The sequence below is a fragment of the Parasteatoda tepidariorum genome, chromosome 9, assembly GCF_043381705.1.
Source record: "Parasteatoda tepidariorum isolate YZ-2023 chromosome 9, CAS_Ptep_4.0, whole genome shotgun sequence".
NCBI classification, from domain to species: Eukaryota; Metazoa; Arthropoda; class Arachnida; order Araneae; family Theridiidae; genus Parasteatoda; species Parasteatoda tepidariorum.
Window position 1 is genome coordinate 14,142,814 of NC_092212.1, and position 17,848 is coordinate 14,160,661.

Here is a 17,848-nt window from a genome sequence, read left to right on the forward strand (position 1 = left end):
TATATAAGATAATATTTCATAAAGTCAATGAAATATTTTAGGGGAGTGCTTTGCGGCCCTCATTAACCAGTGGAACTGCAGTTCCTTCAAATACATTGCTGCCAAACGTTCTGGTTTTTGAGGAGCGTTTATTCTGCTGTTGTGAAATTACAATTGCATTGATAACTCTATGCGAAATTTCATTTTAGAGGTACTATTTTGACAGTTATACAGCCTTTATTCAGATAATATGCGATAGTTGTATTTTCATAGTTCTTCAATTTTTTTGATATCGAAGTAAATTATGGAAAACGAATATTGTGCAAGCTTCTCGTATATCCCTACCCAGAAGGGAATGTCAAAATTCAAAGTCTATTTTTAAAGGTTAAACGTGAATATATTTAAGATGGCCTACCTAAGGAAATCTACGCTCTTCCTATCTTTCGTTATGCTACATTATTAACCCTTTCTACTCGAGAGGTGACTGTCACTCACCACTGTCACCTATAAATTACCCACCACTGTAATTGTGACATTTTTTTCATCTTAATGTGTGGTTACCACTTCATTCAGTGATCCTCGGATTTTATAAGGTAAGATTACAAAAATTCTTTCAAAATGTTAGTGGTTGCGTCCATATTTTTAACAGTTGAAAGGACTTCGAGTGCAAAGGGTTAAAATGCTGCTGCCTAGTTTAGAATACATTAACATTTGAACATTATTGCTTTTCAGTGTTATGATTTATCAAAGTTAGTGAAAAAACAAATTTTTTGGCATTTATTTTGACCTGAAAATCTTGATCAAGTAACAGCACCCCAATATTTTTTTTTTCGTTTTCTCAAATTATAAAAGTCCACAATGAGCCCGAGTAGATTGTACTAAAACTGTACTGCGTTACAATAAAAAATTCTTTTTTTAAAATTTCCTATGGGCTGCACTATCAGTCTTCCCGATGAGCAGCCCTAGTGAGTTCTTCAGAAGTGGTATCCACTCTTTTAGGACCACCACAATGGGTGAGATACCGTTGGCCATGTTAATTTAGACATCTAGTTTCTGCCACACTAGATGGCGGCACCGAGACTCTATTTGGATGCTAAAGTGACAATATACATAAAGATATGGTTTAATATAGCTTTTAGCAGATATGTAACCCTTGAAAATTTCAAAAAACGTAAATCTCCAACCTTATATTTAGGCCTGTCTCAAAAGAGCATCCTCATTAAAAAAAGACGCAAACAATACCATCTAGTTTGTAAGCTTAAAACCAAAATAATTTACATTTAGGGTACCAAGTGTGAAAATTGTAAATAGTGAAGTTCTATTTTTATTATGAAAAAGTATGTAGAAGAGAATTCAATGTGGGAAAAGACTTCATATAAAACACGGAAAATAAATTATACACTATGCATACCCTCCAGCTACAATGGCATTTCCGTAGTTTCAGAAAATATTTTTTCAATTCAAAAGCTTAGAAAAAATATTTTAAATTAGAAAAAATAAATTTTCGTTTACCTTTGCTTAATTCAATCAAATGTATTAAGGATCAGATATAGGAATGATCCGGCTCTTGAGTCTTTTTAATGATTTTATGAAAGTTCTGTTAGCTTTAAAATATTTGGGCTTTGTTTTTAACCACTGATAATTATATTTCGCTCAAACCTCAAATGATGGAGGGTATGATAGTGCAATTCATACTGTAAATTAGGAATCTGAAGCATTTTACTTACCCCACTGCCAATATCCTTTAAATGAAACATAGAATAACAAAAAAATTTAAGAGGCAAATTCATTCTCATAATAAACATTATTTAACAAAAGTTGACGAAATCTCATAATCCCTGGGTCACAAACCGTAAACTTTATTCCAAATTCAACGAATTTTGACCTAAACATCTTTTAGAATATAATTTCTCGAACGATCTAAGCTTAAGCTTCATCTGATGGATCTGGCCAACGCCTCCTATTAATGAAAACGTTTTTATAGGCAGTCCAATCAAACCACTGTGAAGGATATCCATTTTCCGAACGAGTCACTTAATACAAAATCTAGTTAAAATAAGAAAGTGGTACCAAATATATGACTAAAAATGTGTTTTATTTATGAATATTATTGCTTTGCCTTATTCACTTGTCAACCACTACAGATTCAATTCTCAAATATATAAGATAAATTTCTCTCAATTACTTTTAAAAAAGGCTTTGGGTTCATGCGCACAACTGGTTCACTTTTCAAATAGTCTGCGCGGACTACTTATAAAAGACCGTGTGGAGGATTTTTGATGTAAGAGGTGATCTGGCCGAGAAGAGCCTCCACACGGTTTTTCATAGGTAGTCCGATCAGACCACTGTGAAGGATATCCACTTACTGATCGAGTCATTTAATATAGAATATAGTTAAAATAAGAAAGTGGTAATAAATATATGACTAAAAATTTATTTTATTTATGAATATTACTGGTTTGCCTTATTCACTTGTCAACCACTACAGATTCAATTCTCAAATATATAAGATAAATTTCTCTCAATTACTTTTATAAAAGGTTTTGGGCTCATGCGCACAACTTGTTCACTTTTTAAACAGTCTGCGCGGATTACTTATAAAAAACCGTATGGAGGTTTCTTGATGTAGGAGGTGATGGAAGAGTCGCGTTTTGTTCCGAGTCCCATTCATCATGAATTAGAAGTCACGCTGTGGTGAGATCGAAGAGGTCAGCAAATAATAAGAGAATCCATTCGAAATTGTGTGAAATAAGAATGATTAAAAAAAATAAATCGTGGCAATTTACAGAACCACTAAGAACGACCTTAGTTTGAGATTCTCGTCAACGAAAGACTGTATAAAGATTAACACATTCACGCCGGGGTGACCCACCGGTGGGTCACGCTAGATTGTTTCATCTTGGCAGCGCATCGGAGTAAGAACTGGTAACAATAAATTTCATTTTTTAGTTTTTTTCCAGGAATAATAAAAATCCATAACTACCAATTGTTTTTAACGAATGCAATTTTTATAATGAATTGCTTCTTCGCCGTGATTAATTTCCTTACAGTGAATTGTTAAGAATAGATTAACTCCTCCCGAATATTATCTAATATTGAAATAGTTCTACCAATATTTTCACTTTTCCCTGCGTGAACGAGTTAACAAAAAGTAAATTGGATTTAAACTTATTTTTTTCGGCCTCTACATGTTGATGATTTGAAAGTTTTTATTAAATGCCACTTTCATTAAGTTATAACGGAAAGGAGCTATTAAAATAATTTAAAGTATTACCGAAAAATTCTGAGTACTTAACCTTTTCGGATCGGGAGAGTCATAAATGTACTCGTACGGAATCAGAATCAGGATAGCAAAAAATAAAAAGCGGGTTGCTTAAATTTGGGCATAGCTAATTTGACTGACTTATTTTTGCTTTCTCTTTAAATCTAACACATCCAATCCATGTATGTTAAAAGTGTAACTATACATTTTTTAATACGAACTAAGTAGTGATGAATTAAATAATGCAAACTATCATTACCCCTCCCACAAATAAACTGCGATAAAAATAGCTTGGGTACCAGTTTTCTCTTTTTTTCCCAAATTATCGACACCCTGAGAGTGCATATATGACTCACACGTCTCGGAGAGGTACAACGTTTGTCTAGAACACTATTAAATATTTCGCAAAACACGGAGAAGTTGGCATCATATATATATATATATATATATATTAGCAACGCTACAGTTATTATTCATTTNTATATATATATATAGAAAACATATTTTTTTGGCAACACAAGAGATTTTTGTCCACCAAAAATTTTTGATTACACTGGACTGCCAACTTTTTACTCCTTGTGGGGAGATTTCTTCTTATTCTTTCTGTAATAGGCTGACAAATAAATATATTGACTACCACCTATTTATTTGAAAAGCATGCATCATAAGTCCACATGTCAAATGAAGCGAAAGGATTAATATTAGTTTCTTTATATGGAATATTTTCTACACCGCTGCATGTGAAAGATTTGAAGCTTAATTTTTAAACACCTTTTTGCGAGCTCTCTTGTGTTGAGAATTTTATAATGTTGACAAAATCAACAATAATTCTGAATGTTTTAGTTTTCTATTTTCTACCACTAGAAAAAATTTCACGCAAAAATCGTAGTAGTTGGCAGCTCGGATAATGTAAATTCTCATACTTTGATCTAAAGTCAAAGCATACAGGAGTTTTTAAATGCTTGAATGGGTGAGTAACAAGAAATTCTTCCAGGCATTAATAGTCTGACCAGCGTTCTCGGAAAACTGAAATGCTAGTATTAAAATGTCTAAAAGAAAAGACGAAAACTCAACTTTTAACCTTTCCAAATATGGTTAAAAATGACTTCAGTTAGAAAATCACGTCCTGGGATTTTTGCTTCCAGAATATTAAATTAGAAAGATAAAGCAATGCGGTTTCAAAGATCCGTTTAGAACAAATTTTTTTCCAACCATTTTTTAAAAGCTTTTAAGGACGCTGGTCAGCTTGTGTTATAAACTGGTAACATATTTTTTCACTTAGATTTTATTACTTATTATATTCTTTTTGAAGCTAGGTAAAAATGGATTAAAGAGAAATAACATTACTGTCCAATCTATCTACCTTACTGACTTTGAAATCCACCGTTTTGAATTGGGAGGGAAATGTTCCGCCATGATAAAATGCTGAACAGAATTTCAATAAGTTAAGGCATTTGACTGAATATAGCAATTTAAAAGAATCTAGATTAGTCTAGATCCTCTAAATCTAAATTCAATTATCATAATGGTTGTCTAGATTCAAATGATCATAATATTTTTGTCATAATGTTTTTTGGGGACTAACAAAAAAAATTTTGCCACTGATTTATAAATGAATTTCGATAATAAATAAACCTGGAGAAAGTAAGCTCTAGAGGTCATAAATTACATCCCAAGCGTTTCAGTCAAATTTAAACCGATGGCAGTAAGAATGATTTTAATCATACTAAAAGTGGCATTTTTATCGAAAGTCATTTTATTTTTTGTTTCAAGACGCAACTCTCATAATTGTTCGGTATTCAGAAACGAACTAATAACCATTCGCGAATGATTAAAATCGATTCTTGAATTAATGCTTCTAGCGACATCTGTATCCTCAGTGACAGTCGCAGCTCTTTACAATACTTACAGAGGCAGGAACAACGCCTCCTACAACTGAAAGCCCCCACACGGTTTCTTATAGGTAGTCCGATCAGACCACTTTGAAGGCAAACTAAATTACGAAAGATCCATATAATCGATAATCTAGTAAAAATAAGAAAGTGTCAGCAAATATATGTCGAAAAATATGTTTAGTTTATGAATATAATTGGTTTGTCCTATTCCCTAGTCTACCACTACAGATTCAATTCTCAAATAAATATGGTAAATTTCTTTCAGTTATTTTTAAATAGAGTTTGGATTCATGTGCACAACTGGTTCACTTTTCAAATAGTCTGCGCAGACTACTTAAAAAATACTGTGTGGGCACTGACTCATTACATTGAAACAACTCACCAAAATTCTAGATGTTCACTTATAATGGATCAAATCTTATGTTGGTGTCCCTGTTAATGAAGTCGCAGATAGCCTGGCATAAAAATCACCACTGAGGTAGCAACATCTGATGACCTCATTGCTATCAAGAGATTTACTCCTTCTATGTAACTATCACTATCCCCCCATCCCCTTGTTCACCACTGGTCCAGGTGGTGCTATACAGTTTAAAGGAGATGACAACCTCATTGCCTATCAAGAGATTTTCCCCTTCTTCTAAGCAACTATAGTTAGCCCCTCCTGTTTACCTCTGGTTTGGTAGAAAAAGCACTGGTGGTGTTTTAGAGTTTAAAGGAGATGACTACCTCATTGCCTATCAAAAGATCTACTACTATCCTTCTACTACTACTATCCTTCTACTATGCAACTATAGTTAACCCCTCTATTCACCACTGGTTTGGCAGAAAAATCCCTGGTGCGCTTTGGAGTTTAAAGGAGATGATTACGTCAATGTCTATCTAGAGATTTTCTCCTTCTACTATGCAACTATAGTTAAAACCTCCTGTTTACCACTGGTTTGGCAAAAAAAGCCCTGCTGGAGCTCTAGAGTTTAAAGGAGATTACTACCTCATTGCCTATCAAAAGATTTTCTCCTTCTACTATGCAACTATAGTTAAAACCTCCTGTTCACCACTGGTTTGGCAGAAAAAGCCCTGGTGGTGCTCTAGAGTTTAAAGGAGATAGATTGGATCAAACGGTAGTTTCGTGATTCATAAGCGACCATTTAAAACATGGGGGACAGAGAGACGGAAAAGTTGGTTGTAAAACTATTTCAGTTTTTATTTATTTTCGAAAGGTGAAAATCTATTCTTTGCTTTAAAATATTCAACAACATATTTTTTCCTCAAAAAAGAAGCAGTTTTATATGTATGCTATAATTGTAAAAAAATGTCGATAGTAACAGAAATGTAATGTTTCTCGAAAAAATTGCAAAAATGAAATGTCTTTCGTTCCAGTTTTTGCTCTTTTCCTTCTAGGTTATATATTGGTTTTCAACCATTATTTAAAATGATCAACTTTAAAATATGGCCTCAAAGTCTCTCCAACGTCCCCCGAACACATCCTAAATTATCTTGACTTTTCCTTAGCGGACATTCTTTTTCAACCGATTTCGGTGCGTCACTTTTCTGGAGCATTTGGAGTCATGGATTTGATATAACTGAAGCTATATTGTGAAGGATTGAATGCAACAACAATCTCGATGGCCAATGGAGAAGAGTATCCACATAGTTACGATTACGACTTCAGCAAAAATTATTCTTTCTCCGATTTTTAACCATGTGAAACAATAATCATTTGAATAGTTCCTGAGACAGACGTATTATCAAGTAAAAAAAAATCGGATTTTTTGGTAAATGGTGTTAAATTATAATTGTTTGGATATACATATCCAATATATTTCGATTCAAACGGGTTTTAAACAAGTTTCATGATGACCAAATTTTCATCTAATATAAATGAAATTTTCAATTTCATTATAGTCTGTTAATTCTTTATTTTGAACACGGTTCAAAGTTCTCGATTAAAAATATCGTCATGGCTTTGAAATGCGCGTTTAAAAATAAATTTTAAGTCGAATAATAAATTTTAACTAATTGAAACTATTTTTTCTGAACTTTGTCTATCCATGTTAAAAATTTACAGCTCACAGACGACATATTAAAAATTGACAAATACAAGCAATTAATAAAAGCCCTTACGTGAAGTAATGTTGTAACTAAACCACCTAGCTGTAAAAAATGGAAATTATCTAATTAATAATATAAATTTTTTTAATCAAATTTTAAACAGTAGAGTTCTTACAGAGTTACTTTAACAGAGTTCATACGCACCAGACAAATAAAATAAAGCATTTTATTTTCAGGTCGTACGCCAAGGCTGCTGATTATTCGTAAAGTGTGCAAACTGGTTGCAAAAATATTTATTTAAATTTTTCTCTGAAAAATGTACTCACTAAATCTACCACTATTTATATTTAAGAGATATATTATAATTTTACGTTTGCACTAAATGACACTTAGCTCCAGTTATTATTAAAAAAAATTACTGTATCCTCCAGAAAGAGTAATAAATGAAAAAAGTAGGAATATTTTCGGTTACACTTACAGCTCCGAGGATAGGACCTAAAAGTTTCTGAAAATAAATGTTCCAGAATTAATTTATGCAGCTGTAGAGTTTATTTTAAGTACTTTGTTTTATAACATTGGTATTGTGTGCTTTTTACCAATAGTTGCGGTGTTTAAAATCATTTTTTAAACTTCATGGAAACATAAAATAAGTTGTGCAAGGTTATTAAAAAAGAATGACCTAATTTAATTGATAATATTTCACGAAATGCAAACTGTAACTAAGCAATCTGCACAGTATTGAAAAGTAGCAAGTTCGAAGTTTTTTTTATACTCTTCGTTTTCGTATATACTCTTTCGTACATGGAATAGGCGTCTCAATGTTAAGCGATTTTCCCACTCTCTACGTTTTTCCCCTCTCTATTACTATGGTTTTTTGCAAATCTTGCTTTTTCCGAATGTTAGTATATTTCCACTTCTTATTGAAACCCACTGCGGTCAGTAAATAGCTAGATTTGCTGATACCGTGGAAACGGAACGGAAGGTTTTGGAAAATAGAGAAATCGCGCTACCTTGAGTCACAAGATCTATTTACAAAGACGCCTATAATCAACACCTCCTATAACTGAAAGCCTCTACACGGTTTTTTAGAAGTAGTCTGATCAGACCACTGTGAAGGATATCCACTTTCCGAACGAGTCACTTAATATAAAATCTATTAAAAATAAGAAAGTGGTAGCAAATATATGACTAAAAATGTTTTTTATTTATGAATATTATTGGTTTGCCTTATTCACTTGTCAACCACTACAGATTCAATTCTCAAATATATATGATGAATTTCTGTTAATTACTTTAATAAAAGGTTTTGGCCTCATGCGCACAACTGGTTCACTTTTTAAACAGTCTGCGCGGACTACTTATAAAAGACCGTGTGGAGGTTTTTTGATGCAGGAGGTGATGCTATAATCCCACTCCTTACTGAGATGTACTGCCGTAGGAAAAAAAGCAAGATTAACCAAAACCATGAAGACGAAGGGGGGGGGGGAGTGAAGAGAAGGAAAATTACGTAACTTTCAGATACTTACTCTTATTCAGAAATAGTATTGCGTGATTGAGTACACCAAAAGAAAAGCATATAGTTTTACATCCACGCCACGTGACTTTATTTTTGAGTATATCTTATGAAGATTATGTTCTACCACTACCAGCAACTCTAGCCGTAGTGCTAAACCATGTCATTGCTGCGTCACACTCCGTAATACAGAATGGAGGTTGCAAATTAATTGGCAGTATTCTGAGCTTCCCAGCTTCGGATCCTCTGTTCGAAACCGTCATGGAGCAGCGTTTTCGCTCCCAAAAATAGTTAAAACATTTACCAACAGATGGCGTTAAAGTGATAAAACTGTAAATGATGCTTACATGCAAGCATGTTGATGATCGGCCAGGTGTTCATACAGAGCTTGCAAATTGTAAAGAAATGAAATAATCTGTTATTCTTTGCAATTTGGAGCCATTATCTTTTTTTCACTATGTTATAGAGCCACCTGAAGGCCGCCAATGACCGAAAATTTAAAGAGGTCTCGCGAAAGTTTAAAGTGGTCTCTTACTTTTGAGTATTTGTCTTATTTTCAATTCTATTGCCCATGTCATAAGTGGGGGAAAAATGGTTTAATTTTTGTTACTTTGATTGTTTCTTAGCCAGAGATGCCAACTTGCTCCGGACTGCAAATATATATTTTAAAGTGGTAGTTTATCAATTGTGATTCTTGGTTTAATAAATTCAATTTAATAGATTTTTGTCCACCACTATTTCTAAATAATTCGTAGGCTTATATAATTCACCCCTTTATAGTTTTTATGTCATGCCATACCGTTTAATAAGCAAGCAAAAATAGTCAATTATTTGCAAAATTTTCTTTGCTTATATTTACCGTTATTTTAATTATGTTGGCGAGTCCGGAGCAGTTGGCATCTCTGTAGTACTATGATGTGTGTAATAATTTAGAATATTTAAAATTTAGTTATTTACTTGAGTCAATATTGAATACAACTACAGCATTTTTGAATTAAGATGTCCAGAACGAATTTAAAATATTTAGGCATTTTGCCAGCACAGTTGGCTTTTTTTAACCGAAAAATATTTAAAGCTGAAAATTAATTAAGGAAAAATAAAACATTTCATTTGCTAAAATTAAATAAATTCAGTTTAACAGAGAACATAAATAATGAGGGCTTACCGATAAAAGGCCTAAAATAAATTGGAATTATTTTTTTCAAAATTGAATTGAGTGTGTAATATTTCTTGTACAATAAAAAGCCTTTTTTTCTATAAAGATTTTTTATCTCGTGATGTACAAAAATTATACTTGAATCATATAGATGAAGATTATTTTATATATCTGGATTTGACTAATTTCTAACACTTAATGAAAAACTCTGAAACATGAACATTTCGATAATGATTTGCAGCTGAAAATATTAGATTAACAAATATGGGTAAGACTGGTTTCTAACACCAAGAAACTTTATGATACAAATATTTTTATAATAATCTGTCTCTGAAGATATTAGTTAAGCGTATCTGGCTTAGATTTGTTTCTTATACCATATGAAAAACTACGGGATACAAATATTTTGCTAATGGTTTGTCTCTGAAGATAATAGCTTAACATATCTGGATTAAATTGTTTTCTAGAAACTAATGAAGAAATTTATGATACAAATATTTTTATAATAATCAGCCTCTGAAGATATTAGTTAAGCGAATCTGGCTTAGATTTGTTTCTTATTTGTTATATGAAAAACTACAGGATACAAATATTTTGCTCATGGTTTGCCGCTGAAGACAATAGCTTAACAAATCTGTCTTAGATTTTTTTCTTACAACTAATGAAGAAATTTATGACACAAATATTTTTATAATAATCTGGCTCTGAAAATATTAGTTAAGCGAACCTGGCTTAGATTTGTTTCTTATTTGTTATATGAAAAACTATAGGATACAAGTACTTTGCTCATGGTTTGTCTCTGAAGATAATAGCTTAACATATCTGGATTAAATTGTTTTCTAGAAACTAATGAAGAAATTTATGATGCAAATATTTTTATAATAATCTGCCTCTGAAGATATTAGTTAAGCGAATCTGGCTTAGATTTGTTTCTTCTACATTATGAAAAACTATAGGATGCAAATATTTTGCTCATGGTTTGCCGCTGAAGACAATAGCTTAACATATCTGGATTAAATTGTTTTGTTGCAACTAATGAAGAAATAAATTTATGATAAAAATATTTTGATAATGATCTACCTTTGAAAAGATTAATTAAGCGAATCTAGCTTAGGTTGATTTCTTATACATTATGAAAAACTCTGTCATACAAATATTTTGATATCGGTTTGCTATATGAGATAATTTCTTAAAACTCCTAAAGAAAAAGAAACAGTAGTAAACAACTGTATTTTGATGCCTGTTTGCCACAGTTAATAATTTCGGAACATACCTTTCTTGGCTGCCTCTTTGGTCTCGTCTGAAAAAAGATAACTAGATTACACAAATATTTTAATTCCCGTTCTCTAATGATGATAGTTTCTGAAAATTCTTGGCTCATATTGGTTTGTGACAATCAATGAAAAAATATTCATGTGACGCACCGATTATGCTGTAGGGCGTTTGTATACTTAGAATGGTTTTACATTTCCAACTGTTTTAACGATGCATTCAATTATTTGTGATCTCATTTTGGATGTTGTCAATTTTTCAAAAACACAGAGACAGATAATTTCGTTCTTTCAATTTATCTCTCGAATAAAAAAAAACATTATTATTCTCCAAAATAATACAATAACATTAAAAAAAAATAGTGTGCGGAGTCCCACCGCGCGGAAGAAGTTAAACTTCGTAACCTGCGACGTTTATTGTAGAAGAATCAGCAGTCGTAGAAGGATCACTAGTTCTATTCAACGACTCTTTTTCCTGTTCCGCTCCCTTCCGTGCTCTGTAATAACGGTAATAGTGTGCATTTTTCCCTCGTGGACCTCTTGAACCAGTGGAAGTGCTTGTGGNATATGAATCTACAATTATTTTATGTAGGAACATTTTGGCAATCATAGGAACAATGATGAATGAGAAACAATGGTGAGCAAAAGCGAACAAGTGTCCCGCAGTCCATATAATAGACGTACCTTGACATAACCTTAAATCCGTCGCATTGTCCGTGGGATTGTTTTCCCTTATTTTTTACAATTTTTATCCACTAAATTTGAAAATAAAAAGTACTACCTTGAATAATTTTTGTTTACTGATTATTGATAGAGATAATTTTGTTTGAAGTGAACATTTTACAGAGATTTCAAGGTACAATGTAAATTATTGTCAAAATTTAGAACTCTTCTTTTTAAAATCTCATTAGAAAGAAAGAAATTTAAACTTACCGGGGTCAGCATGGTTTTCAACACCTAATAAATAAAAACGTACTATTACTGAAAAATTGTCATGACGGTTACAAAACCAAATGGTTCATAGTTTACCTCGCACATTTTAGAATGGAATTGGTGCCTACACGGTTCGGCTGAAATTTTGTAGTTGAAATTCTTCGAATCAAAGGTTCTCATAGACCCGATGTTAAAAATTAATAGAACAGATTTGAGAAATGGAATTTTGAAAATTGACCTTTCATCTGGCGGCAAAGTACAGAAATGCGACAAAAAAATGTGACACGGAATTTTTACACTACATATCGCTCATTTGGTGAAACGTAACTGATAATTACTCTAATTATCAGTTACGTCATTGCTTCACTAACTGAGCGATATCTCAAAATCTCTCATTTTTTTGCCATTGGGCCTACGAAGACCTTTCATCAGAAGAATTTCGACTACAACATAACAAAATTTCAATGAAATTGACTGGGAACCGATTTCCTTATAAAAGATTCGTTGCTCTTTATTGAAAAAGTCAACAAGATTTTAAATTTTGCTGTGTACGTTATAAAGTTCAAATAGGAATAGAGGAATTTACTATGTATAATCTTGCGCTGAAACCAGTACCTGTATGCAAGGCCGTAGCCAGGATATTTTTTCGTGGGGGGGGGGATAGGGTAAGAAGCAAGGACGGTTTCAGACATGTAAAGTAGGGAAAAAACATTGTAACAAATACTGTTTATTCTGTTGTATGCAAAAGTTAAACTAGTAATTAAAAAATATTACATAATAATTATTTTCCAATTTATATTACATAATAATTATAAACAATTTGTAAACAAAGTTTACAAAGACATGCGACGGGGATTTGAAGAAAATTTTTCGATTACTTTTTCAAGACAAACCGGAATATCTCGAAATATGCTTATTGAAGTTGGTTAATAAAAGGTTTGATTCGACAGATTTTGTTTTTCCTTTTACTGAGAGGCTCAAAGAAAGACTAAAAAGTTTGAATCCCAGAATTTCGGGGGGGGGGGGATTTGTCCCGATGGTCATCCCCTGGCTACGGGCATGCCTGTATACATGGGTGAAAGCCCTTATATATCAAGACGGAAAAGAGAAAAGCCTGGTACGTAAAACATTTCATTCCATCATTTTTTTCGAAAAAAATGAAATATCTGTAACTANCAGGACTAATAATACAGAAGTTCTAAGGTAGTGAAAGTCGAAAATGTAGAAAAAATACAATTTTCGACTTCCATCCATTTACTTAAATGATATTGCCATCTAAATATATAACATATTTTTCCCCGTGTATTGTCAATCTAAATTGAATGACATCGAAACCAGGTGATGTTATTCAATTCATATTCAATTCCCAGCGTTATTATGCAAATATTAATTCTGACACTTTTGATAAAACAAAAAATTAAACATATAACGGAAACCCAAAACAATAAATTGATCATTATTAATCAACATAAATAAAATGAGCTTTCAAAAAACTTGCACTGATAATTCCATTCACCGAAATCATGTCTAAAATTCATTTAAAAAAAATTCGCAAAAATTAAGTTCTTTTTGTGACTTTTAAAATTGAAATAATATCTAAAAAGAGAAAGCAAACTATTTTTTTTACCTCATATTATCCAACAATTACGGAAATTATTCAGAGTACGGATTGTATTTCAGAAAATATTTTTTAAATTTGTTGCCAGCATTGAGTCTACTATTTACTCTTTACGGAACAGTGTTGCTACTATGGCAACAATAATTCACCAATAGCAGCAGAGATGCCAACTGCTCCGGACGCTCCAAAATAATTAAAAAAGCGGTAAATAATTACGAAGTAAATTTTGCAAATATTTGACTATTTTTACTTGCTTTTTAAGAGGTATAGCATGACATAAGTACTGTAAAGTGGTGAATTATATTAGTATACGAATTATATAGAAATAGTGGTGAATAAAAATTTACTAAATTGAATTTATTAAATCAAGAATCACAATTGATAAACTACCACTTTAAAATATATATTTGCGGTCCGGAGCAAGTTGGCATCTCTGTAGCAGGGCTGCCAACTTTCAATGCTTTTTGTACATAAATTCTCTAGTGGTAGCTATATTTATGCCTTAACCCAGAGATGCCAACTGCTCCTGACAGGCCAAAATAATTAAAAAACGGTAAATGTCTACAAACTAAATTTTGCAAATATTTGCCTATTTTTGCTTGCTTTTTAGGAGGTACTGCATGACACAGTGGTCAATTATATAAGTCTGCGAATTATTTAAAAATAGTAGTGGATAAAAACCTACTAAATTGAATTTATTAAACCAAAAATCACAATTGATAAACTACCACTTTAAAATATTTATTTGCTGTCCGAAGCAAGTTGGCATCTCTGCCTTAACTCCTTGGGGGACGGGTGATTCAGAAAAGCATTCGTACAAAATCAGAATCAAGTTATAATTAAACAAATAACGGTAACTTAAATATAGTCGTTGCTAATTTGACAGATTTACTTTGGTTTTACTTTAATTATTGTTAGTTTAATCATATATATAATCAATGTTAATTCAAAGTATAACTAAATAGTTTTATTTTGAACAAAGTAATGATGAATTGAATAAATGAAACAATTATAACTCCGCCCACAAATAAACTGCTAAAGAAATACTTTGCTTACCAGTTTCATCTTTTTATCCTGATTGATCCGGTTTTATGCTGGCACGTATTTGTGACAGTCGGTGTGAAAGGGTTAATGTATTGTTTTTTATTTCTTTAAACTTATTTTCCCTACCACTACATATAAATGATTTAAAAGTTAATATGCAACGCCACTTCTGTTCTAGTTCCTCGTAAATAGGCTTTAAACATATTGGCAAGAAGGGTGGAAAAATGCAGGCCACTAGCAACAGCTAACATCTGCCCCGAATTCGACAAAATATTTTAAAAACTTTTGAAAAACTACAAATTGAATTAAACTTTGCAGATAGTCATTAAATTTAGCGAACTTCTTAAGTTGTTCAACACGACCTAGCTCTAACAAAAAATTACTTAAGTCTAAAATATTTAAAAGAATAATGGTGTCTAAAAACCCTATCAATAAAATTTACTGAATCAAGAATCAAACATGAAAAGACTACCACAATAAAATATTTATCCGCTGTCCAGGGTAAGTTGCTATCTCTATAGCAATGCAAAACTAATTGCTCTTAAAAGCTTAGCAATTACTATTTTTTGAACAACAAACATCAACAATAGCGTTAGTCAGAATGTCTCTATCGTTGCGCACATGACGAATGTACACGTCGAACGTAGTCCCTATTGCATTGCGTATGACGTATTTACTCGTCGTCCAAAAAATATATAATTTTCTTTCAAAATTTGAAAAATACGAAACAAGTACTATTTGAAAGTATATTTCTTTTATATTACCAATTGAAGTCTTAAGTAGTTTATATGGCGGCGTGGAAGGGGCTCACGGCCCAAAATCAGCTACATACGCTAGCCGTTACTTGTAGCTACGTTCGCAATTGCGTCGAAGCTGCGTAGAGAATTAACTTTTGCTCTATGAAGCTGTTCAACACATTAACGAATTGCATTCAAGAATCATTCGATTCAAAAGCTTCCTTTTCTTTGCATATGAGCCGGGGCTGAAAGGAAACGGAAAATAAATGGCACGCAAACCAGTGCTTCAAGAATAAAATGAGCTCTTACAATTTTTAAATATAAACTGTTTGTTAATATTCACAGCAATTTGGATAATATTTAAATCTTCATTTATATATTTTATAATTTTTTAAAGAAAATCTGGGAAGATATTTTTTTTTAAATTTATAAAGAAGATAATTTGAACTCCTTTTGAGGTGAATATTGTATGCACACCATAGCTTGATTTTGAATCCGAAATCCAGCGGGGGATTTGTATAACTTAATACAGCTCTTATCAGGTTAAAAACTTTCTACTTACTTTGAAACTGAAGTATTAAAAAACAAAATACGAAAGCTAATCTATAATCCATTATTCTGCCAACTTATAACGTTGAAAACTGAAACCAGAAAGACTTACTATTACGAAAGCCGTATTGTGACGCATCTGATCATGATATTGTGACGCTTTCAATATTTTATAATTAAAGAGATAAAGAGTAAATCAAACTATTACTTTTATAGTGAAAAAAGAAGTGTCCAAATACGATGGGTAAATGTAGTACACTTATTTCTTCATCTTGGTATTCACAGCGAGACGATAAATCCTTTGGTTTACACAGATGGATAGTTAAATTTAGTTTTATTACATTTCCTCATGAAATTGCAAACGAATTATTTTCCATCTATTTTTTTCATTCATGATTACTCTCTTATATACACTTTTTTCCATTTAAACTCACAATAACACATCTCTTAAGTGCCGTAAAAATACCAAATAAACATAATAATTTCACATCATTAATTGAATTTTTTTAATTCAAACTTAGATCTAAATGCGAGTTGAAGAAAATAAAGATTACTTGAAATGCGCGTTTGAATTTAATATAATACACTAAACTAAACTCAGCGGCCCATACCCTCCAACTGCTACGGAATTTCCGTAGTTTCAGAAATCTTCTTTTCAGACGGTAGCAAAATTAATGTCTTAATATACTTTATAATACTTTATATATAGCCTTTATATCATAAATTAAACTAAAATCGCAAAATGACCATAACATAAAAAGTTACGCATAGAATTTAAGGAAACTGACGCACATTATAGTGCACATAACAATATATAAAATAACATAGATAGACCATAAAATAACAAGAAAATTATAGTATGACACAAATTAGCATATGTATGAAATGAATAAATCAGATGTGTTAGTTTGGATTAGAAAATGTACCTTCAGTAGGAAATATGATCACCTCTAGCCACAATCGAACACATGCAGCGATATGTAATGCAGACCTGCCAACTTTTAATCCCTTCCATTATCATTTTTCCCAGTGGTATTAAAATGGAATTAAAACTTCAATTTTAAGCAAACAAATACGTTGTATTTGAAAAAAATTAAGTTGACAATCATGATAGTAACGCATATTAATATATAAGCTTAATTTTTGTAAGAATAGTGGTGATCAAAATCATTTAAAAATTAAATTTATAAAAGAAAAAATAGTATATATTTACTAGCACTTTAAATATGAAAATAAAATCACCCGCAAAATCCGGGAAAGTTGGCAGGTAAGGTAATGCTTTTTGTTACGTGATCTACCAATTTCGTTGAAAACACAAGGCATTGTTCTTTCAAAGCAGTTGCAAGCGTGACAAGCATCTGATGAGGAGGATTGAGATCAGCTACACGTCTTCCTAAAGCATCCTAAACATGCTCGATTAGATTCAAGTCCGGGTACCAGCTGGCCACTTCATGGGCTGAATTGTTTACTGGTGAAGATAATCTTCCATGATCAGTGCCCTGTGCGGCGTTGAGTTGTTGTCCAACAAATCATCACTCATTGCACCAGCATAAGGGCCACGTAGACATCATCATAGATATAAAGATCCCCTATATTAGTCCCTGGACATCATGGATGTCATCATACACCTGAGTATTCACGGTTCCACGTGGAAAGGCATACAGATATGTGCGCAAAGCCAAAGAAATAGCACCCCACACAGAGACACAGTCGCCCAGGTATGCATTACTTTAAAGAATATTTACGGACAATACTGAACTCCAGGTTCTCACCAAATCAAGCTATGCCTACTTTCACTTGGGAGACTAAGCCTGGACTAATAAGTGAAGAAAATAATTCTCC

General features: G+C 32.2%; 1 long non-coding RNA gene across 4 annotated transcripts in view; it reads right to left on the reverse strand.

Annotated features, from left to right (window-relative positions):
• Positions 1-16,172, reverse strand: part of LOC122272243 (uncharacterized) — a 20,321-nt gene extending 4,149 nt beyond the window's left edge. The window contains exons 1-7 of one of the 4 annotated variants that reach the window (XR_006226873.2): positions 16,020-16,172; positions 12,059-12,082; positions 11,128-11,154; positions 9,864-9,874; positions 7,664-7,690; positions 7,258-7,287; positions 1,707-1,721 (exon numbers count right to left, since the gene is read on the reverse strand). This is a non-coding gene — a long non-coding RNA (uncharacterized lncRNA). The remainder of the gene's footprint in view (positions 1-1,706; positions 1,722-7,257; positions 7,288-7,663; positions 7,691-9,863; positions 9,875-11,127; positions 11,155-12,058; positions 12,083-16,019) is intronic. The other 3 variants (XR_011637645.1, XR_011637644.1, XR_011637646.1) reach the window with 3 other exon arrangements.
• Between the last annotated feature and the right edge of the window lie 1,676 nt (positions 16,173-17,848).